This window comes from Crinia signifera, chromosome 5 (genome assembly GCF_055691185.1).
Source record: "Crinia signifera chromosome 5, ASM5569118v1, whole genome shotgun sequence".
Classification (NCBI taxonomy): Eukaryota; Metazoa; Chordata; class Amphibia; order Anura; family Myobatrachidae; genus Crinia; species Crinia signifera.
In genome coordinates, this window is record NC_139221.1 from 66,321,979 (window position 1) to 66,345,876 (window position 23,898).

General features: G+C 49.4%; 2 long non-coding RNA genes across 3 annotated transcripts; both read right to left on the minus strand.

The window, feature by feature from the left end:
• Positions 1–1,905: 1,905 nt before the first annotated feature.
• LOC146079473 (uncharacterized) lies at positions 1,906–12,203 on the minus strand. Of its 2 annotated transcripts, none has more exons than XR_014474551.1 (3): positions 12,174–12,203; positions 2,249–2,462; positions 1,906–2,038 (listed from the first exon to the last, which is right to left on the minus strand). It is a non-coding gene; the product is annotated as an uncharacterized LOC146079473 (long non-coding RNA). The 2 variants fall into 2 exon arrangements; XR_014474550.1 differs by lacking the exon at positions 12,174–12,203 and adding an exon at positions 12,021–12,166.
• A 1,141-nt stretch (positions 12,204–13,344) lies between these two features.
• LOC146079474 (uncharacterized) lies at positions 13,345–15,084 on the minus strand. Its single transcript, XR_014474552.1, has 3 exons — positions 15,040–15,084; positions 13,851–13,931; positions 13,345–13,469 (listed from the first exon to the last, which is right to left on the minus strand). It is a non-coding gene; the product is annotated as an uncharacterized LOC146079474 (long non-coding RNA).
• Between the last annotated feature and the right edge of the window lie 8,814 nt (positions 15,085–23,898).

The window sequence follows — 23,898 nt, forward strand, 5'->3', positions numbered from 1 at the left end:
CTGGGGGTCGGTTGGCTCTTGCTTGGCGGAGAGCTGGGCAGAATTGTGCTTACAATTGTGGAGCCTGCTCTTCATGCTATCGCCACTGCAGATGCCTGTCAGTGTGACAGGCTAAATCAGCAGTAGCGGTAGCTACGCCAATCATAACGCTGAGTGGGCGGGCTGCGGATGCATTATATTTAGACTTAAATTAAAAATAGAATTGACAGTGGGTCAGGGAGTAAGTGGTACTGCGTACCTGCAACATACTGTATTTCTTACAGGTACAGTACTCCTGTACCACACCGTACCCCCTTGCTTGCAACACTGCTGTACAGTACTGTAACATCACACACACAACTTTTATTTTTATTATACAGTATTTTTGGGGTGGGGGTTCATAGAGAAACACACAGAAAACAGACTGATTAAGTACTTCTATACTATTTTAATACAGTACTACATACCACTGGGTTGTCCATTTATTTTGACTATAACAGGCAATACTTTATATAGATGATTTATGCAATTATTACAAATGGTCCGGTGTCAGCACTTCTTGCCAAATTTACGGATCCCATCCAACAGCTGCTGTTTTTGTTGTCGGCTTCGCAGTGTTCCTGATGTAATACTTCATTTGAGCCCATACCAATTCAATTGGATTCATGTCCGGGGATCTAAAGTAAACAGTATGATACAATAAAGGTATTTCAATAATGTTTCTTTTAGAACAGAAAAGCATACAATCTTGATAAAACCATAAAAGTACAGTACAATATTAAAGCAATACTCACTCTGGTGGTGTGCGTTCCCTGTTCCCAATTGATGCCTTTCTCTTCCATGATTTTGCAGAGGCAGAGTGTTTAGGATCATTGTCCTGGAATAGTCTATGATGCGATGGGAAACGTTTCCGCACATATGGCACCATACATCCCTCTACTATTCTTTCTTGAAAGAATTGTTTATCCATGATCCCTAGAGGAAAAAAGCAGTATTGTTTATTAATAACCACTGCATTCAATTTTAATTATTGTAAGTGTACAGTATAGTACATTATTTCTTACAAACACAGACAACGCATGGTACTGTATACTGTACACAGTAGTACTGTACTATACTGTACCTTCGAACATTAACAATGGGCCAGCTCCCAATCGTGATATGGCTCCCATACGTGGACTTTCAGTGGATGCTTTGGCCGTGGCTTCAATGAGATATGGTCCTTCTTACGGAATGACATTCGCGAGAACCTTCTCGAGTGCAATTGAGGATTCATCGGTGAAAAGGACATCCTGAAAAGTTTCACCGCTCTCAATCCAACGACGTGCCTGTTCCACTCTCTTCTCTTTGTTGACATCTCTAACCATGGGAGTTATATCCTGTCAACAGCACAAAAATATACAGGTAATTTAATACAGTACTGTATTATAGACATCATTAAACAACGTGCAGTACTGTATGCAAATAATGTAGGTATTAAACCACTTGAGTGGTACTGTACTGAATGCCTGGAGATTTTCCGGATTCAGCTGTGCTGGTGCAGTGGGCTGTCCCGGAAAATCTCAAGGCATGCCACTATACAGTAGGTGTACGCCAGTGGTGTCCTTGTGTGCACCACTGGTGCAGCACCTCCAGTCAATTCCCCCACCCCTCTCCCCACTGCCGGGTATGGTTGGTGCGGCTTGTGGGGGCTGGCGAGTGCTCAGGCCGAGTCCTCCAGAGCTGCCACGAAAATCCCTCATCATGACGCCATTGTCACTATGAGGAACAGTAGCATCAAGCTCTGCCGCCGCTGCCCTGGTACTGTAGGTTTGTACTGTCCCAGCAAAACCCACCACTCAAGGGTTAATGTGAAATGGCGCGCATTACTGCTCTATACAAAACTCTTACTGTACTGTACCTTGTAGCACAATATTTCCATCCCATTTTCCGACGCATTTTTCGGATGCTGGTGAGTGATATGTCAAAATCATACTCTGTTTTGAAGATGTTTTTAATTTGTCGAGCAGAGATTTCATCATTCTCACGAGTTATTTTCTCCACAATTTTTTCAGCTCTCCTACAGTGCACACAGTAAATAAGAGTTAATGTACAGTACAGTACAGTACAAGGCAATGACTGAAACGTTTCATGTTCTATATTACTGTAGTACAGCAAAGGTTAATACTACTGGACATACTGTACAGTACAGTAGTTTATACAGTACCAGTTTAACAAACAATACAGTACAGTACATTACAGGTAATTTACTACACAACACTGATCTTACCAAGAGCACTTTGGAGCAAATATTTCCTTTCTGGCCGTTGTTCTCTCGAAAGCATGATAGCGCACTGTTTGTAAAGTGACTACAATCCCACTTTCCCTCAGCCAAGCCTGGATCTCTTTGGTAGTTTTATTTTCTTTTTTCATGTTTGCAATTATTTTGCTCATCGCCTTGTTGATCTTAACTGGCATTTTGGACAGCTGTACTAGAGACTTCCCTGTATGAAGAGAAGACAGTACATTTAGAAATACAGTACATGGACTTTTTCGCAATACAAATTACTATAGTACATTAAACATTTTTTTAAAAATGTTACAGTACCTTTACCCCCCCCCCTCCCCCCCCCCCCAAAAAAAACAACGTTGGTGGTAATAATTGACAATGATGTACTGTACAGCACTCAGTTGCTAATGCGTCAACTTCTCGTTAGCTCGAGCGTCTCATTAGCTCAAGCGTCCCAGGCTCCGGGGAGAGGGGGTCGGTGTGCTATACGGGCAAGCGTCGGTCGCTCGATATACCGCCAAACGCCTAGGGGCCTCGTGGAAGGGGGGGGAGGGAACACTGGGAGAGGTTGAAGCACGGCTGCACGGAGAAAAGACAGGGAAGGCAGGGCCGAGCGACGGGTAGCGGATACCGTCGTTGCTGCTCGAGCGTCTCATTAGCTCGAGCGGCCCATTAGCTCTAGCGTCCCATTAGCTCGAGCGTCCCAGCTCCGGGGAGGAGGGGTCGGTGTGCTATACGGGCAAGCGTCGGTCGCTCGATATACCGCCAAACGCCTAGGGGCCTCGTGGAAGCGGGGGGGAGGGAACACTGGGAGAGGTTTGGGAAAGGTTGGAAGCACAGAGAAAGGACGGGGAAACCAGGGCCGTGCGACGGGGAGCGGGCATACAGTAGCCCCGGGGAGGAGGGGCAGCGTCGCTCGAGAGCGCTCGAGGCAGTTTCGCTCGGAGGCAGGGTTACACAAAATGGCCGCCAAACGCCTAGGGGCCTCGTGGAAGCGGGGGGGAGGGAACACTGGAGAGGTTTGGGAAAGTTGGAGCACAGAGAAAGGGCGGGGAAACCAGGGCCGTGCGACGGGAGCGGGCATACAGTAGCCCCGGGGAGGAGGGGCAGCGTCGCTCGAGAGCGCTCGAGGCAGTTTCGCTCGGAGGCAGGGTTACACAAAATGGCCGCCAAACGCCTAGGGGCCTCGTGGAAGCGGGGGGAGGGAACACTGGGAGAGGTTTGGGAAAGGTTGGAAGCACAGAGAAAGGGCGGGGAAACCAGGGCCGTGCGACGGGGAGCGGGCATACAGTAGCCCCGGGGAGGAGGGGCAGCGTCGCTCGCGAGCGCTCGAGGCAGTTTCGCTCGGAGGCAGGGTTACACAAAATGGCCGCCAAATGTCTACGGGCCTCGTGGAAGCGGGGGGGAGGGAACACTGGGAGAGGTTGGAAGCATGGCTGCACGGAGAAAAGACGGGGAAAGCAGGGCCGAGCGACGGGGAGCGGATACCGTCGTTGCTGCTCGAGCGTCTCATTAGCTCGAGCGTCTCATTAGCTCGAGCGTCCCAGGCTCCGGGGAGGAGGGGTCGGTGTGCTATACGGGCAAGCGTCGGTCGCTCGATATACCGCCAAACGCCTAGGGGCCTCGTGGAAGCGGGGGGGAGGGAACACTGGGAGAGGTTTGGGAAAGGTTGGAAGCACAGAGAAAGGGCGGGGAAACCAGGGCCGTGCGACGGGAGCGGGCATACAGTAGCCCCGGGGAGGAGGGGCAGCGTCGCTCGAGAGCGCTCGAGGCAGTTTCGCTCGGAGGCAGGGTTACACAAAATGGCCGCCAAACGCCTAGGGGCCTCGTGGAAGCGGGGGGGAGGGAACACTGGGAGAGGTTTGGGAAAAGTTGGAAGCACGGCTGCACGTAGAAAAGACGGGGAAAGCAGGACCGAGCAACGGGGAGCGGATACCGTCGTTGCTGCTCGAGCGTCTCATTAGCTCGAGCGTCCCAGGCTCCGGGGAGGAGGGGTCGGTGTGCTATACGGGCAAGCGTCGGTCGCTCGATATACCGCCAAACGCCTAGGGGCCTCGTGGAAGCGGGGGGGAGGGAACACTGGGAGAGGTTTGGGAAAGGTTGGAAGCACAGAGAAAGGACGGGGAAACCAGGGCCGTGCGACGGGGAGCGGGCATACAGTAGCCCCGGGGAGGAGGGGCAGCGTCGCTCGGAGAGCGCTCGAGGCAGTTTCGCTCGGAGGCAGGGTTACACAAAATGGCCGCCAAACGCCTAGGGGCCTCGTGGAAGCGGGGGGGAGGGAACACTGGGAGAGGTTTGGGAAAGGTTGGAAGCACAGAGAAAGGGCGGGGAAACCAGGGCCGTGCGACGGGGAGCGGGGCATACAGTAGCCCCGGGGAGGAGGGGCAGCGTCGCTCGAGAGCGCTCGAGGCAGTTTCGCCTCGGAGGCAGGGTTACACAAAATGGCCGCCAAACGCCTAGGGGCCTCGTGGAAGCGGGGGGAGGGAACACTGGGAGAGGTTTGGGAAAGGTTGGAAGCACAGAGAAAGGGCGGGGAAACCAGGGCCGTGCGACGGGGAGCGGGCATACAGTAGCCCCGGGGAGGAGGGGGCAGCGTCGCTCGCGAGCGCTCGAGGCAGTTTCGCTCGGAGGCAGGGTTACACAAAATGGCCGCCAAATGTCTACGGGCCTCGTGGAAGCGGGGGGAGGGAACACTGGGAGAGGTTGGAAGCATGGCTGCACGGAGAAAAGACGGGGAAAGCAGGGCGAGCGACGGGGAGCGGATACCGTCGTTGCTGCTCGAGCGTCTCATTAGCTCGAGCGTCTCATTAGCTCGAGCGTCCCAGGCTCCGGGGAGGAGGGGTCGGTGTGCTATAGGGCAAGCGTCGGTCGCTCGATATACGCCAAACGCCTAGGGGCCTCGTGGAAGCGGGGGGGAGGGAACACTGGAGAGGTTTGGGAAAGGTTGGAAGCACAGAGAAAGGGCGGGGAAACCAGGGCCGTGCGACGGGGAGCGGGCATACAGTAGCCCCGGGGAGGAGGGGCAGCGTCGCTCGCGAGCGCTCGAGGCAGTTTCGCTCGGAGGCAGGGTTACACAAAATGGCCGCCAAATGTCTACGGACCTCGTGGAAGCGGGGGGAGGGAACACTGGGAGAGGTTGGAAGCATGGCTGCACGGAGAAAAGACGGGGAAAGCAGGGCCGAGCGACGGGGAGCGGATACCGTCGTTGCTGCTCGAGCGTCTCATTAGCTCGAGCGTCTCATTAGCTCGAGCGTCCCAGGCTCCGGGGGAGGAGGGGTCGGTGTGCTATACGGGCAAGCGTCGGTCGCTCGATATACCGCCAAACGCCTAGGGGCCTCGTGGAAGGGGGGGGGGAGGGAACACTGGGGTGCAATGAGCGTTTACATACAGAATACAGTTTAAAAATAAGGTATATTTATATCGAAATACTGATAGAAAAAGATTTACCGTTCAGGAACTTTTGCTAGTAGCACTTGAAACCAGCCGAGTTCCGTGAGGCAGCAAGATTTCAAATGCAAGCAGAAGTACATGGAACGGTATTCGGAAGTACAGGAACGGTATCAGGAAACTTCAAGAAGTCTTGAGAGGAGAGGAGCCGAACAGCAAGTCTGCTTACGAGGAAACAGGTTTGCCGAGTGGTAGCTGGAGTGCCTGGGGACGCCCTTTTTATGTGAAACAAACAAAAGGTTTTTTCCACGCCCAAAGCAGGTCCTGTGATTGGATTATGGAAATTGTTCACGCCCCAAACATATCTGGCAGAGACCAATCTCAGGGTCTGGATCTTGGGCGGGAAAAACCTTTTGTTTGTTTCACATAAAAAGGGCGTCCCCAGGCACTCCAGCTACCACTCGACAAACCTGTTTCTTCGTAAGCTGACTTGCTGTTCGGCTCCTCTCCTCTCAAGACTTCTTGAAGTTTCCTGATACCGTTCCTGTACTTCCGAATACCGTTCCTGTACTTCTGCTTGCATTTGAAATCTTTGCTGGCCTCACGGAACTCGGCTGGTTCAAGTGCTACTAGCAAAAGTTCCTGAACGGTAAATCTTTTTCTATCAGTATTTCGATATAAATATACCTTATTTTTAAACTGTATTCTGTATGTAAACGCTCATTGCACCCAGTGTTCCCTCCCCCCCCCCTTCCACGAGGCCCCTAGGCGTTTGGCGGTATATCGAGCGACCGACGCTTGCCCGTATAGCACACCGACCCCTCCTCCCCGGAGCCTGGGACGCTCGAGCTAATGAGACGCTCGAGCTAATGAGACGCTCGAGCAGCAACGACGGTATCCGCTCCCCGTCGCTCGGCCCTGCTTTCCCGTCTTTTCTCCGTGCAGCCATGCTTCCAACCTCTCCCAGTGTTCCCTCCCCCCCGCTTCCACGAGGCCCGTAGACATGTGGCGGCCATTTTGTGTAACCCTGCCTCCGAGCGAAACTGCCTCGAGCGCTCTCGAGCGACGCTGCCCCTCCTCCCCCGGGGCTACTGTATGCCCGCTCCCCGTCGCACGGCCCTGGTTTCCCCGTCCTTTCTCTGTGCTTCCAACCTTTCCCAAACCTCTCCCAGTGTTCCCTCCCCCCGCTTCCACGAGGCCCCATGGCGTTTGGCGGCCATTTTGTGTAACCCTGCCTCCGAGCGAAACTGCCTCGAGCGCTCGCGAGCGACGCTGCCCCTCCTCCCCGGGGCTACTGTATGCCCGCTCCCGTCGCACGGCCCTGGTTTCCCCGTCCTTTCTCTGTGCTTCCAACCTTTCCCAAACCTCTCCCAGTGTTCCCTCCCCCCGCTTCCCTCCCCCCCGCTTCCACGAGGCCCCTAGGCGTTTGGCGCATATCGAGCGACCGACGCTTGCCCGTATAGCACACCGACCCCTCCTCCCCGGAGCCTGGGACGCTCGAGCTAATGGGACGCTCGAGCTAATGAGACGCTCGAGCTAATGAGACGCTCGAGCAGCAACGACGGTATCCGCTCCCCGTCGCTCGGCCCTGCTTTCCCCGTCTTTTCTCCGTGCAGCCATGCTTCCAACCTCTCCCAGTGTTCCCTCCCCCCCCGCTTCCACGAGGTCCGTAGACATTTGGCGGCCATTTTGTGTGAACCCTGCCTCCGAGCGAAACTGCCTCGAGCGCTCGCGAGCGACGCTGCCCCTCCTCCCCGGGGCTACTGTATGCCCGCTCCCCGTCGCACGGCCCTGGTTTCCCCGTCCTTTCTCTGTGCTTCCAACCTTTCCCAAACCTCTCCCAGTGTTCCCTCCCCCCGCTTCCACGAGGCCCCTAGGCGTTTGGCGGTATATCGAGCGACCGACGCTTGCCCGTATAGCACACCGACCCCTCCTCCCCGGAGCCTGGGACGCTCGAGCTAATGGGACGCTCGAGCTAATGGGACGCTCGAGCTAATGGGACGCTCGAGCTAATGGGACGCTCGAGCTAATGAGACGCTCGAGCAGCAACGACGGTATCCGCTCCCCGTCGCTCGGCCCTGCTTTCCCCGTCTTTTCTCCGTGCAGCCATGCTTCCAACCTCTCCCAGTGTTCCCTCCCCCCCCGCTTCCACGAGGTCCGTAGACATTTGGCGGCCCATTTTGTGTAACCCTGCCCTCCGAGCGAAACTGCCTCGAGCGCTCGCGAGCGACGCTGCCCCTCCTCCCCGGGGCTACTGTATGCCCGCTCCCCGTCGCACGGCCCTGGTTTCCCCGTTCTTTATCTGTGCTTCCAACCTTTCCCAAACCTCTCCCAGTGTTCCCTCCCCCCCGCTTCCACGAGGCCCCTAGGCGTTTGGCGGCATATCGAGCGACCGACGCTTGCCCGTATAGCACACCGACCCCTCCTCCCCGGAGCCTGGGACGCTCGAGCTAATGGGACGCTCGAGCTAATGAGACGCTCGAGCAGCAACGACGGTATCCGCTCCCCGTTGCTCGGTCCTGCTTTCCCCGTCTTTTCTACGTGCAGCCGTGCTTCCAACTTTTCCCCAAACCTCTCCCAGTGTTCCCTCCCCCCCGCTTCCACGAGGCCCCTAGACATTTGGCGGCCATTTTGTGTAACTCTATTAACATATTACTTAAACAGTAAAGATGGCCCCCCTGCAGCTCTGGGCCCCATAGCAGCTGCACCCCTTGCACCTACTGTATGGTACAGTAGTTACGGCCATGACAGTACAGTACATACAGTACTGTACAGTCATGTACTGTACTGTAATCTACTGGACATTATTGTGCTACTGTAAAACTGCTTTACTGGATAGTGGAACACAATTTCATGTGTAATTATTTTATTGTAGACAAACAACAATGAATGTATCAAGTGCAACATTCTATGGAAAACGCAGTGCACGTTCCAACAAGAGACAATTGGCCTTGGCTGTGGTTCCACAGTGTGCACCCAAAAAGGCAAAGAAGACTACTGCCAAAAAAGAGAACATTCCAGTCACAGTAAAGCCAAGGAAAAATGCCAAGGCAAAGAATGGTGTTTTAGAGCAGATTGTAGGTAACGATAACAATGTCCCTTTCTCTATTACAGATATTGAAGCTGGTCCTTCATACAAGGAGACTGTGTTGGCTAAAGATGTACCTGTACCAGTGGTCAGCATTGATCAAACACTGGTACAGGCAGTAAGTATTGATCCAAATGAGGAGTTTGTTGTTTTGGATTTTGTTTCGACCCCAGGTCTAGAAGGACATTCTTCACCAAGAAGAAAGCTGGATTTTGGAAATCTTTCAGGAACAAAAGAATTGATGGACAACCTGCAAGACGACCATGGTGCACAGGAGCTTCAAGAAAAGGTACATCGGCTGGAGATCGAAAATGCTGTATTAAAAGATACATTGAAGAACACCGTTGAATCAATGAAGGAGGTCCTCATTGAATCAGTGAAAGAAGACCTCATCAAATCGGTAAGTAATACCATCATGACATCAGTCAATACCCTCATCGAATCAGCGACTCACACCATCACAACATCAGTGAATGACCGGATCATCTGCGCAATGGAAGACATCATCGTTAACACAGTGAAAAAAAGCAACACCACAAACCCATGAAGTAGCTGTGCAGATGTGTCGAATTGAAGATGGACCTGGCAGAATAGATGCACTCTGCGAATTGGATGAACCGGGTGAAGTGAATTCATTTGGCGAACTGGGTGCACTCGGTGGATTGGATGGCCCGGGCGAAGTGTCTACATTCAGCGAACTGGGTGCACTCTGTGAAGTGGATTTTGGCGGCGAAGTGAATGCACCCAGTGAAGTGGACACCACAATAGTCGTGAATAGACACGTAGAACTGCCTTCTACAGCACACCAAGTGCTGGACTTTGGTGAAGTGACTCTGCAGCTTCCTCGAGCACCCACTCAGTGCAGCACCCCTGCAGAGCCAGACAACGAGACAGACTGTGGACCTGTTCTGCCCAATATTCCACTGTGCGACATCACAGATGCAACGGACGACCTGCTTTATGGAAAGGCACATGAACAACTGAACAGATATGCACAATTTATTTTTCAAGAACATGTGCCACATGACCTTTATTTGTCATGGGCAAACCATGTGAATTACAATGGGAAGAATGGGAAATCTGCACTGCCAAAAAATGTAAGAAAAGACATCATGAGAAGATGTGGCAAACGGATTGTACTTCAGAAGCACCATAGAACTTCCATCATCAATACCATCAACGGACTACTACGAATGAAGAGGAGAACAGCATGGAGACGCCTCGATCATGTAAGGCAACCGTTACCACCGTTGCCAACAGTTTGCCCTCCCTTGTGCACAACTCGGTGATGAAGCAGTGGTGTTACTGTACTGTACTTTTAACCGAATACTGAATTTTCCGTGAGTTTGTCTCAGTTCCTTCAAAAGTAAACCTACAGTAAAACAAAACATACTGTACAGTACAAATATACATTACTACTGTATACAGGAATAACAACAAAACATGATATCATTAAAAAAAAAAAAATAATAATAATAATAATAATAATAATAAAAAAGTTGCAAAGTGTTTCTCTTCACCGGTCAGTTTTCCGAGTGTGTGTGCTGCTGTTCCTACACCCCACCCCAAAGACAGTACTGTAAATCTAAAAAAAAAAATTACCCAAAACAAAAATTAATAATAATAATAAAAAAATAAAAAAAATACCTGTACAAAATTCCAAAAAGCAAAAAAAAAGTTGTGTGTTTTGCTAACATGGTTTTTCTTGTTCTGTGTCGTGGTTACCTTTTTCCCCACTGCATCCAATATTTTCCTTCAGCAGGCTTACTGTACAGTACCTCTGTGTGTGTCAGTGTTCCAAAGTAATGGTAACCCCCTCCATCCCTCCAAAAAAAGGAAAAAAAAACCCCAAAAAAATACAAAATTCCAAAAAGCAAAAAAAATAGTTGTGTGTTTTGTTATCATGGTTTTCATCGTTCTGTGTCGTGGTTACCTTTTTCCCCACTGCGTCTGATATTTTCCTTCAGCAGGCTTACTGTACAGTACCTCTGTGTGTGTCAGTGTTCCAAAGTAATGGTAACCCCCTCCATCCCTCCAAAAAAAGAAAAAAAAAACCCCCAAAAAATACAAAATTCCAAAAAAGCAAAAAAAATAGTTGTGTGTTTTGTTATCATGGTTTTCATCGTTCTGTGTCGTGGTTACCTTTTTCCCCACTGCGTCTGATATTTTCCTTCAGCAGGCTTACTGTATAGTACCTCGGTGTGTGTCAGTGTTCCAAAGTAATGGTAACCCCCTCCATCCCTCCAAAAAAGGGAAAAAAAAACAAAAAAATACAAAATTCCAAAAAGCAAAAAAAAAGTTGTGTGTTTTGTTAACATGGTTTTTCTTGTTCTGTGTCGTGGTTACCTTTTTCCCCACTGCATCCAATATTTTCCTTCAGCAGGCTTACCTCGGTGTGTGTCAGTGTTCCAAAGTAATGGTAACCCCCTCCATCCCTCCAAAAAAGGGAAAAAAAACCCCAAAAAATACAAAATTCCAAAAAGCAAAAAAAAAGTTGTGTGTTTTGTTAACATGGTTTTTCTTGTTCTGTGTCGTGGTTACCTTTTTCCCCACTGCATCCAATATTTTCCTTCAGCAGGCTTACTGTACAGTACCTGTGTGTGTCAGTGTTCCAAAGTAATGGTAACCCCCTCCATCCCTCCAAAAAAAGGAAAAAAAAAAACAAAAAAAATACAAAATTCCAAAAAGCAAAAAAAAAGTTGTGTGTTTTGTTATCATGGTTTTCATCGTTCTGTGTCGTGGTTACCTTTTTCCCCACTGCGTCCGATATTTTCCTTCAGCAGGCTTACTGTATAGTACCTCGGTGTGTGTCAGTGTTCCAAAGTAATGGTAACCCCCTCCATCCCTCCAAAAAAGGGAAAAAAAACCAAAAAAATACAAAATTCCAAAAAGCAAAAAAAAAGTTGTGTGTTTTGTTAACATGGTTTTTCTTGTTCTGTGTCGTGGTTACCTTTTTCCCCACTGCATCCAATATTTTCCTTCAGCAGGCTTACCTCGGTGTGTGTCAGTGTTCCAAAGTAATGGTAACCCCCTCCATCCCTCCAAAAAAGGGAAAAAAAACCCAAAAAATACAAAATTCCAAAAAGCAAAAAAAAAGTTGTGTGTTTTGTTAACATGGTTTTTCTTGTTCTGTGTCGTGGTTACCTTTTTCCCCACTGCATCCAATATTTTCCTTCAGCAGGCTTACTGTTCAGTACCTCTGTGTGTGTCAGTGTTCCAAAGTAATGGTAACCCCCTCCATCCCTCCAACCCAAAAAAATAAAAAATTCCCCAAAAAAAAATTTGTGTCTTCCTCACCTTGTAACCTTTTCCCCACTGATTGGACTACTGTACTGTACAGTATATCCCTTGTCGCACATGTGCTGTCAATAAAGAGACAATACTACAGTAGTGAACATACAGTAAACCCTTTTATGTACAGCATACTGTAAATTAAAAATAAAAAATTACAGCCGTTGGAAGGTCACCGTAAAAGCATGGTCCACGAGCTGGTGCATGATGGCTTCTATGTTGGCCATGGTGCGATGGAAGTTTTCTGTTGGGGAATAAAAAGGATACTGTAGTATTACTGTACGATACAGTAAGCAAAAAACTACTGTACTTTAAGAAACATACAGTACAGTACTGTACTGTAACTACAGTACAGTATAGAAACATACTGTAGGGGAAAAAGGGACCTTTTCATTTCCCTACTATCCAATTACAGTACACATGGAGTTGGATATACTGTACTGTAAACCCGAAGCGTGGCGAGCACACGCGGATTCGTTAAAAAGTACAGTATTCCACGCTCTATCGTGGGGCGCCACGCTTCGGGCTTGGCCAGGTTTACAGTACAGTACATATATCCAACTCCGTGCGTAGTTCGATAGTAGGGAAATGAACAGGTCCCTTTTTTCCGATAAAATTCTACGTACTGTATGTTAAAATGGACTCAGTCCATTTTAACATTGCATCCTATGTAAAAATAGGGACGATCGCGTTGGTTGCATCACATGCGATTTTTTCGGATGTGATGTGATCGACGAGATTATCGTGTCTGCCTAAATTTAAGGTCACTAAAATCTAGAGGTCACAAAAATCAGCATTCCAGTTACTACTGTACCTACAGTACAGTGCAATATGATTTACCTCTGGATACTGGGTCCTCGGGGAGAGGATGGCTGTTTGCCACAGATCTGCAGACAAACCGAATCATCCTATGGAAAAGTGGCCAGAGAAGCCGCAGCCTCTCACGGTTGTCTGTGAAAATGCAAAGTACAGTACAGTGAAAAACTGTAGGTTTGTTTGCAGAGGTCACGCTGCGCAGAGCCAAGGACGCCGCCCCCGCCCCCCGCAGGACGCCGGACATCCCTCCCGACGCCCACCGCTCACCGCCACAGCCCGCCCGCCCCCCCGACAGGCTCCCCGGCCGCACCGCAATGTACAGTACAGTAAGTACAGTAGATATGCGGGGCGGCCGGGGAGTTTTTTTTTTTTTTTAATGGGGAGCGAATCATGGGATTGAAAAAATGCCCCGGGATTGGCCACCCTAGTCGCCATGCTGGGAGGAGAGGGGAAGTCGTATGGACAGTATAATCCATGTACAGTAGCCCCTTTTTCAGTGACTCCATGCTGTCTCTGTCCCAGATGAAATCAGAGTAATGTACAGTACTGTACAGTACTTACCAGCTGCCACTGGCCTGGGGTGGGATGGTTCGGTTGGTCTGCGGGGGCGGGGGCGGAGGGTCATGTGTATGGGTGGGACTGCAGAAAAGAACAGAAAAAGAGGTTAGTTTGCAACATATTGTAATTTACTGTACAGTGTTATGGTCACCAAAATCTATTTTGGCTGAGGCATCCAGATGTGCCACATGGTTGGACCCCAGATACAGTACAGTAGGTACCGTATAAGGTACACACAATGACATGGACCCTTTTTCCCATACAATTCTACTGTATGTTGAATCGTATGGAAAATCGCATCGCATACAGTACAATTTGGGCGCATGTGATGCGATAATCACATTGAATCGGATTGTACTGTATGCCTTAAATTAAGGCATACAGTACAATCGTACAATAATATCGGGCGTGCAGATACAGCATTACACCAGTACTGTACAGTACCTACAATACTGTACTTACCGACCGCGCTTGGACTAGGCTCCGGCAGGGTGGCGGCGAGGGTGGCCCTCTCCTCGAGGTGGGGGGGGAAGCTTTCAGATGCTGCAAATGTACAAAAAAGACGAAATAAAGACACTGTACAGTATAATCTCAAGCAGGGGTGTTTTTCAACAGGCTCCAGCAGGAACTGATGCCCTTATTCTGCCTCCTACAGTAGATGGACAAACCCATGTGCACTGCAGGGGAGGCAGTGCAAAATGACACACCCAAATCTAACTGCACAAGTACTGTATAGTAACACTGCCTCACCAGGGGCCAGATTCTATAAGCTTTAAAAGTGATAAGTTTCACAGTGATAAACAGCCAGCCAATCAGCTCCTACCTGCCATGTCACAGACTGTGTTTGAAAAATAACAGGCAGGAGCTGATTGGCTGGCTGTTTATCACTGTGAAACTTATCTCTTTTGAAGCTTATAGAATCTGGCCCCTGATGAGCACATGGGTTTGTCCATCTACAGTAAGAAGGATTTTGCCAGAGAGTGAAGCAGGTGTTACACAGTACACATGTCGGTCCCACAGATACTGTACTGTACTATACAGTATTTTCCGTTGCACAAGGTGGACCCACAGTTACAGTACTGTGCAGTACAGTATATGGCACACATGTGGGCACCACAAGTACTGTACTGTACTTTGCTGTACAGCAGGGGCGGACAAACCGGTCCTCAAGATCTACCAACGGTCCAGGTTTTCCATATCACCAAGCTGGAGCACAGCTGCAGTCATTACTACAGTACAGTAACTGTCACATTTTCAAACCTGCTGCATTCATTCCTACTATACAGATCCACGGGTTGCCTGAAAAACATGAACTGTTGGTACTGTAGATCTTGAGGAAAGGTTTGGCCACCCCTGCTGTACAGTATGTACAGTACTGTACAGTATTAGAGGGTTCACATGGTGGGCCCACAGATGTGATTAAGTACACATGTTGGGCCCACAATTACTGTAATATCCGGTACATGCGGTGTGCTGTTGTACAGTACAATACTGTACTTACCATCTGCACTGGGCAACTCCTGCTCCTCCTCCTCCTCACTGGTATCAATCACCAGGCGTCCTGTGTGTAAAAGATGGAGTACGTATCAAGTATCGTCATACAGTATACAGTTAAATAATAGTAGAAAATAGTGACCATAACAATGATTACCACTATCAGAGCTGTCTGGGCTCAGAGACTCCTCCTCCAGCTGGGTGGGGGCAGAGGTGGCCCTCTCCTCCTGGGTGGCGGCAGGGAGGCTTTCTGGAGCTGCAAATGTCAAAAAAAAAAAGGACAAAATAAAGAGGCTGTATCGTGCAAGCAGGGGTATTTTTGAACAGGCTCCAGCAGGAACTGATGCCCTTACTCTGCTTCACTCTCTGACAAAATCCTCCCCACAGTAGATGGACAAACCCATGTGCACAGCAGGCGAGGCAGTGCAAAATGACACACCCAAATCTACTGTACAGTACATACTGTAATTCTCTCTGCGCAAGTCCAGTAACACCTGCCTCACCTGCAGTGCACATGGGTTTGTCCATCCAAGAAGGATTTTGTCAGAGAGTGAAGAAGAACAAGGGCCTCAGTACATGCTGGAGCCTGTTCAAAAATACTTTTCCGGTACAGATGGTGAGAGCCCTGGTGTTATACTGTACAATACTTACCAACCGCGCTCAGAGACTCCTCCTCCAGCTGGGTGGGGGCAGAGGTGGCCCTCTCCTCCTGGGTGGCGGCAGGGAGGCTTTCTGGAGCTGCAAATGTCAAAAAAAAAAGGACAAAATAAAGAGGCTGTATCGTGCAAGCAGGGGTATTTTTGAACAGGCTCCAGCAGGAACTGATGCCCTTACTCTGCTTCACTCTCTGACAAAATCCTCCCCACAGTAGATGGACAAACCCATGTGCACAGCAGGCGAGGCAGTGCAAAATGACACACCCAAATCTACTGTACAGTACATACTGTAATTCTCTCTGCGCAAGTCCAGTAACACCTGCCTCACCTGCAGTGCACATGGGTTTGTCCATCCAAGAAGGATTTTGTCAGAGAGTGAAGAAGAACAAGGGCCTCAGTACATGCTGGAGCCTGTTCAAAAATACTTTTCCGGTACAGATGGTGAGAGCCCTGGTGTTATACTGTACAATACTTACCAACCGCGCTCAGAGACTCCTCCTCCAGCTGGGTGGGGGCAGAGGTGGCCCTCTCCTCCTGGGTGGCGGCAGGGAGGCTTTCTGGAGCTGCAAATGTCAAAAAAAAAAGGACAAAATAAAGAGGCTGTATCGTGCAAGCAGGGGTATTTTTGAACAGGCTCCAGCAGGAACTGATGCCCTTACTCTGCTTCACTCTCTGACAAAATCCTCCCCACAGTAGATGGACAAACCCATGTGCACAGCAGGCGAGGCAGTGCAAAATGACACACCCAAATCTACTGTACAGTACATACTGTAATTCTCTCTGCGCAAGTCCAGTAACACCTGCCTCACCTGCAGTGCACATGGGTTTGTCCATCCAAGAAGGATTTTGTCAGAGAGTGAGGAAGAACAAGGGCCTCAGTACATGCTGGAGCCTGTTCAAAAATACTTTTCCGGTACAGATGGTGAGAGCCCTGGTGTTATACTGTACAATACTTACCAACCGCGCTCAGAGACTCCTCCTCCAGCTGGGTGGGGGCAGAGGTGGCCCTCTCCTCCTGGGTGGCGGCAGGGAGGCTTTCTGGAGCTGCAAATGTCAAAAAAAAAAGGACAAAATAAAGAGGCTGTATCGTGCAAGCAGGGGTATTTTTGAACAGGCTCCAGCAGGAACTGATGCCCTTACTCTGCTTCACTCTCTGACAAAATCCTCCCCACAGTAGATGGACAAACCCATGTGCACAGCAGGCGAGGCAGTGCAAAATGACACACCCAAATCTACTGTACAGTACATACTGTAATTCTCTCTGCGCAAGTCCAGTAACACCTGCCTCACCTGCAGTGCACATGGGTTTGTCCATCCAAGAAGGATTTTGTCAGAGAGTGAAGAAGAACAAGGGCCTCAGTACATGCTGGAGCCTGTTCAAAAATACTTTTCCGGTACAGATGGTGAGAGCCCTGGTGTTATACTGTACAATACTTACCAACCGCGCTCAGAGACTCCTCCTCCAGCTGGGTGGGGGCAGAGGTGGCCCTCTCCTCCTGGGTGGCGGCAGGGAGGCTTTCTGGAGCTGCAAATGTCAAAAAAAAAAGGACAAAATAAAGAGGCTGTATCGTGCAAGCAGGGGTATTTTTGAACAGGCTCCAGCAGGAACTGATGCCCTTACTCTGCTTCACTCTCTGACAAAATCCTCCCCACAGTAGATGGACAAACCCATGTGCACAGCAGGCGAGGCAGTGCAAAATGACACACCCAAATCTACTGTACAGTACATACTGTAATTCTCTCTGCGCAAGTCCAGTAACACCTGCCTCACCTGCAGTGCACATGGGTTTGTCCATCCAAGAAGGATTTTGTCAGAGAGTGAAGAAGAACAAGGGCCTCAGTACATGCTGGAGCCTGTTCAAAAATACTTTTCGGTACAGATGGTGAGAGCCCTGGTGTTATACTGTACAATACTTACCAACCGCGCTCAGAGACTCCTCCTCCAGCTGGGTGGGGGCAGAGGTGGCCCTCTCCTCCTGGGTGGCGGCAGGGAGGCTTTCTGGAGCTGCAAATGTAAAAAAAAAAAGGACAAAATAAAGAGGCTGTATCGTGCAAGCAGGGGTATTTTTGAACAGGCTCCAGCAGGAACTGATGCCCTTACTCTGCTTCACTCTCTGACAAAATCCTCCCCACAGTAGATGGACAAACCCATGTGCACAGCAGGCGAGGCAGTGCAAAATGACACACCCAAATCTACTGTACAGTACATACTGTAATTCTCTCTGCGCAAGTCCAGTAACACCTGCCTCACCTGCAGTGCACATGGGTTTGTCCATCCAAGAAGGATTTTGTCAGAGAGTGAAGAAGAACAAGGGCCTCAGTACATGCTGGAGCCTGTTCAAAAATACTTTTCCGGTACAGATGGTGAGAGCCCTGGTGTTATACTGTACAATACTTACCAACCGCGCTCAGAGACTCCTCCTCCAGCTGGGTGGGGGCAGAGGTGGCCCTCTCCTCCTGGGTGGCGGCAGGGAGGCTTTCTGGAGCTGCAAATGTCAAAAAAAAAGGACAAAATAAAGAGGCTGTATCGTGCAAGCAGGGGTATTTTTGAACAGGCTCCAGCAGGAACTGATGCCCTTACTCTGCTTCACTCTCTGACAAAATCCTCCCCACAGTAGATGGACAAACCCATGTGCACAGCAGGCGAGGCAGTGCAAAATGACACACCCAAATCTACTGTACAGTACATACTGTAATTCTCTCTGCGCAAGTCCAGTAACACCTGCCTCACCTGCAGTGCACATGGGTTTGTCCATCCAAGAAGGATTTTGTCAGAGAGTGAAGAAGAACAAGGGCCTCAGTACATGCTGGAGCCTGTTCAAAAATACTTTTCCGGTACAGATGGTGAGAGCCCTGGTGTTATACTGTACAATACTTACCAACCGCGCTCAGAGACTCCTCCTCCAGCTGGGTGGGGGCAGAGGTGGCCCTCTCCTCCTGGGTGGCGGCAGGGAGGCTTTCTGGAGCTGCAAATGTCAAAAAAAAAAGGACAAAATAAAGAGGCTGTATCGTGCAAGCAGGGGTATTTTTGAACAGGCTCCAGCAGGAACTGATGCCCTTACTCTGCTTCACTCTCTGACAAAATCCTCCCCACAGTAGATGGACAAACCCATGTGCACAGCAGGCGAGGCAGTGCAAAATGACACACCCAAATCTACTGTACAGTACATACTGTAATTCTCTCTGCGCAAGTCCAGTAACACCTGCCTCACCTGCAGTGCACATGGGTTTGTCCATCCAAGAAGGATTTTGTCAGAGAGTGAAGAAGAACAAGGGCCTCAGTACATGCTGGAGCCTGTTCAAAAATACTTTTCCGGTACAGATGGTGAGAGCCCTGGTGTTATACTGTACAATACTTACCAACCGCGCTCAGAGACTCCTCCTCCAGCTGGGTGGGGGCAGAGGTGGCCCTCTCCTCCTGGGTGGCGGCAGGGAGGCTTTCTGGAGCTGCAAATGTCAAAAAAAAAGGACAAAATAAAGAGGCTGTATCGTGCAAGCAGGGGTATTTTTGAACAGGCTCCAGCAGGAACTGATGCCCTTACTCTGCTTCACTCTCTGACAAAATCCTCCCCACAGTAGATGGACAAACCCATGTGCACAGCAGGCGAGGCAGTGCAAAATGACACACCCAAATCTACTGTACAGTACATACTGTAATTCTCTCTGCGCAAGTCCAGTAACACCTGCCTCACCTGCAGTGCACATGGGTTTGTCCATCCAAGAAGGATTTTGTCAGAGAGTGAAGAAGAACAAGGGCCTCAGTACATGCTGGAGCCTGTTCAAAAATACTTTTCCGGTACAGATGGTGAGAGCCCTGGTGTTATACTGTACAATACTTACCAACCGCGCTCAGAGACTCCTCCTCCAGCTGGGTGGGGGCAGAGGTGGCCCTCTCCTCCTGGGTGGCGGCAGGGAGGCTTTCTGGAGCTGCAAATGTCAAAAAAAAAAGGACAAAATAAAGAGGCTGTATCGTGCAAGCAGGGGTATTTTTGAACAGGCTCCAGCAGGAACTGATGCCCTTACTCTGCTTCACTCTCTGACAAAATCCTCCCCACAGTAGATGGACAAACCCATGTGCACAGCAGGCGAGGCAGTGCAAAATGACACACCCAAATCTACTGTACAGTACATACTGTAATTCTCTCTGCGCAAGTCCAGTAACACCTGCCTCACCTGCAGTGCACATGGGTTTGTCCATCCAAGAAGGATTTTGTCAGAGAGTGAAGAAGAACAAGGGCCTCAGTACATGCTGGAGCCTGTTCAAAAATACTTTTCCGGTACAGATGGTGAGAGCCCTGGTGTTATACTGTACAATACTTACCAACCGCGCTCAGAGACTCCTCCTCCAGCTGGGTGGGGGCAGAGGTGGCCCTCTCCTCCTGGGTGGCGGCAGGGAGGCTTTCTGGAGCTGCAAATGTCAAAAAAAAAAAGGACAAAATAAAGAGGCTGTATCGTGCAAGCAGGGGTATTTTTGAACAGGCTCCAGCAGGAACTGATGCCCTTACTCTGCTTCACTCTCTGACAAAATCCTCCCCACAGTAGATGGACAAACCCATGTGCACAGCAGGCGAGGCAGTGCAAAATGACACACCCAAATCTACTGTACAGTACATACTGTAATTCTCTCTGCGCAAGTCCAGTAACACCTGCCTCACCTGCAGTGCACATGGGTTTGTCCATCCAAGAAGGATTTTGTCAGAGAGTGAAGAAGAACAAGGGCCTCAGTACATGCTGGAGCCTGTTCAAAAATACTTTTCCGGTACAGATGGTGAGAGCCCTGGTGTTATACTGTACAATACTTACCAACCGCGCTCAGAGACTCCTCCTCCAGCTGGGTGGGGGCAGAGGTGGCCCTCTCCTCCTGGGTGGCGGCAGGGAGGCTTTCTGGAGCTGCAAATGTCAAAAAAAAAAGGACAAAATAAAGAGGCTGTATCGTGCAAGCAGGGGTATTTTTGAACAGGCTCCAGCAGGAACTGATGCCCTTACTCTGCTTCACTCTCTGACAAAATCCTCCCCACAGTAGATGGACAAACCCATGTGCACAGCAGGCGAGGCAGTGCAAAATGACACACCCAAATCTACTGTACAGTACATACTGTAATTCTCTCTGCGCAAGTCCAGTAACACCTGCCTCACCTGCAGTGCACATGGGTTTGTCCATCCAAGAAGGATTTTGTCAGAGAGTGAAGAAGAACAAGGGCCTCAGTACATGCTGGAGCCTGTTCAAAAATACTTTTCCGGTACAGATGGTGAGAGCCCTGGTGTTATACTGTACAATACTTACCAACCGCGCTCAGAGACTCCTCCTCCAGCTGGGTGGGGGCAGAGGTGGCCCTCTCCTCCTGGGTGGCGGCAGGGAGGCTTTCTGGAGCTGCAAATGTCAAAAAAAAAAGGACAAAATAAAGAGGCTGTATCGTGCAAGCAGGGGTATTTTTGAACAGGCTCCAGCAGGAACTGATGCCCTTACTCTGCTTCACTCTCTGACAAAATCCTCCCCACAGTAGATGGACAAACCCATGTGCACAGCAGGCGAGGCAGTGCAAAATGACACACCCAAATCTACTGTACAGTACATACTGTAATTCTCTCTGCGCAAGTCCAGTAACACCTGCCTCACCTGCAGTGCACATGGGTTTGTCCATCCAAGAAGGATTTTGTCAGAGAGTGAAGAAGAACAAGGGCCTCAGTACATGCTGGAGCCTGTTCAAAAATACTTTTCCGGTACAGATGGTGAGAGCCCTGGTGTTATACTGTACAATACTTACCAACCGCGCTCAGAGACTCCTCCTCCAGCTGGGTGGGGGCAGAGGTGGCCCTCTCCTCCTGGGTGGCGGCAGGGAGGCTTTCTGGAGCTGCAAATGTCAAAAAAAAAAAGGACAAAATAAAGAGGCTGTATCGTGCAAGCAGGGGTATTTTTGAACAGGCTCCAGCAGGAACTGATGCCCTTACTCTGCTTCACTCTCTGACAAAATCCTCCCCACAGTAGATGGACAAACCCATGTGCACAGCAGGCGAGGCAGTGCAAAATGACACACCCAAATCTACTGTACAGTACATACTGTAATTCTCTCTGCGCAAGTCCAGTAACACCTGCCTCACCTGCAGTGCACATGGGTTTGTCCATCCAAGAAGGATTTTGTCAGAGAGTGAAGAAGAACAAGGGCCTCAGTACATGCTGGAGCCTGTTCAAAAATACTTTTCCGGTACAGATGGTGAGAGCCCTGGTGTTATACTGTACAATACTTACCAACCGCGCTCAGAGACTCCTCCTCCAGCTGGGTGGGGGCAGAGGTGGCCCTCTCCTCCTGGGTGGCGGCAGGGAGGCTTTCTGGAGCTGCGACATCCACTGGGACTGCGGAAAAGCACACAAAAAAACTACTGTGCTGTACAGTACTGTATATTCTCTAACACGAACATACTGTACTATAAAGTACAATGTGTTAAGGTACTGTATCAACACTACAGTACATACTGTACTGTGCAGTACATAACAGTACAGTACAGTACAGTACCTGCCAAAATGACCCATTCCAGGAGGGATGAAATGCTGTGGTCCTGTACAGTATCCCACATGTTTGAAAGTCAATATGCAATGTTCCGCTCTGTACTGTATACAGTATACTGTACTGTACTTACAGTGGCGGTGCTGTCTCTCCCGCAGCGTCATCCTGCTGATACCTGGAAAAATAAGAAATACAGTGCGTAAGGCATACTGTAATTACTGCAGATACAGTATTTGTAGGCCCCATATCAAAAGTTTGTAAGGGCCCACAATTTACTGTACAGTACTGTACAGTATGTCATGAAAACCAATGCTGTAGGAAATCACCCATGGCAACAAGCATGTACTGTACAGCATACAGTAGTTGCCTTCCCTCTTCAGCAGGAGACTCCCTGAAATACTGCACAGTACTGTAGCAGCAATCTCCATCTCTCTCTCATTAGTCCTACACATTATGCCATACTGTACACCAAAATACTGTACCTACTGTATTACAGTACAGTATGTACAGTATTTTACCACATTCCATAATGTCCATTACTACACACACTATAATGCTCATTGCATATTAGGGGGTTAACATGCTCGTTGCCATGGGATGAACCTGGTCTTCCAGGTGTTGCACACTCTGGAAGGGATTAACATGCTCATTGCAAAGAATTTACTGTACAGTACATGATCTGCCATGGATTCCGGGGGTTAACATGTTGACATCACCCCAACCATGGGCTGGAAACCAGGTCTGGTGGCTGCAGGAATGGGAATGTAAGAAGTGGGGTCCAGGCCCTGGAGTTGGAGAGCGGAACAATGCTCAGAAGGACCTGTCTAATACTGCTCCCCCCAAATCTGTATCAATACCACTGCTGAACAGCTGACTCTGGCGCTCTCAGACCCGGTCCAAAAAACCTCTCTGTCCAGGTCAGCGCCCCCCCCACACACAATACAGTATCTCCATGTACAGTACAGTAGTGTACTGTATGGAAGTACTGTAGACACACCCTTCAGGTGGAGAATGACACACCCCCTAATTCTAAATTCTAATTCTAATAGCAAGTTCTGTAAAATCTACCTGAACAGTTGTACAGCAATCAGCACATTAAAAAAAAATACAGGTACAGTATACTGTAAAATCCCCCATGGCAACAAGTAAAAAAATACTGTATACAATAGCACTCAACATTGTACAGGTATGTACAGTACTTACTTTGCCTGAGGGAGTCCAGCAGTTGAGGGTCCCGACGGACCAGGTCGGACCATCTCCTCTGGAGGCTCCTAACTGGCCTGTCTCTATGGAACCTCACCCTGATGGCTTGACGGGCCCCCTGGTAGGCCTCCACAATCTCCCGATTAGAGACCAGGAGCCTGTCCCGCCAAGCCACCAGGGTGAGGAGCTCCCCTCTGCCAAAGGGCCTTGCCCTCCTGACTCTGCCAGTGTCCGACATACTGAACAGGTCCAGGAACAGTACTAGCGATACTGATAATGGCGCCTACAGTATACTGCAATAGCGTGTGCGCCGTGCGTCCTATGCGCCGTGCGTCCTATGCGCCGTGCGTCCTATGCGCCGTGCGTCCTGTGCGGAACAGCGTCCCATTCTGTGCGCCCCCCGCTGAGTAGTGGGTACAGTAGTTTATCAGTAGTTTATCAGTAGTTTTTATATACTGTAATACATTACTTATACAATATACTGTAAAATGTAATACTATACTGTAAATATATATAATATATATAAATAATTATATTTTAATCACACAGTATATTGTCAATAATTATATCTTAGTTAAAACTGTAAAATTTGATACTATAATATTAAAGGTTTAACGCCGTAATCGAACACGGGTCTCCGGCGTGAAACACCAT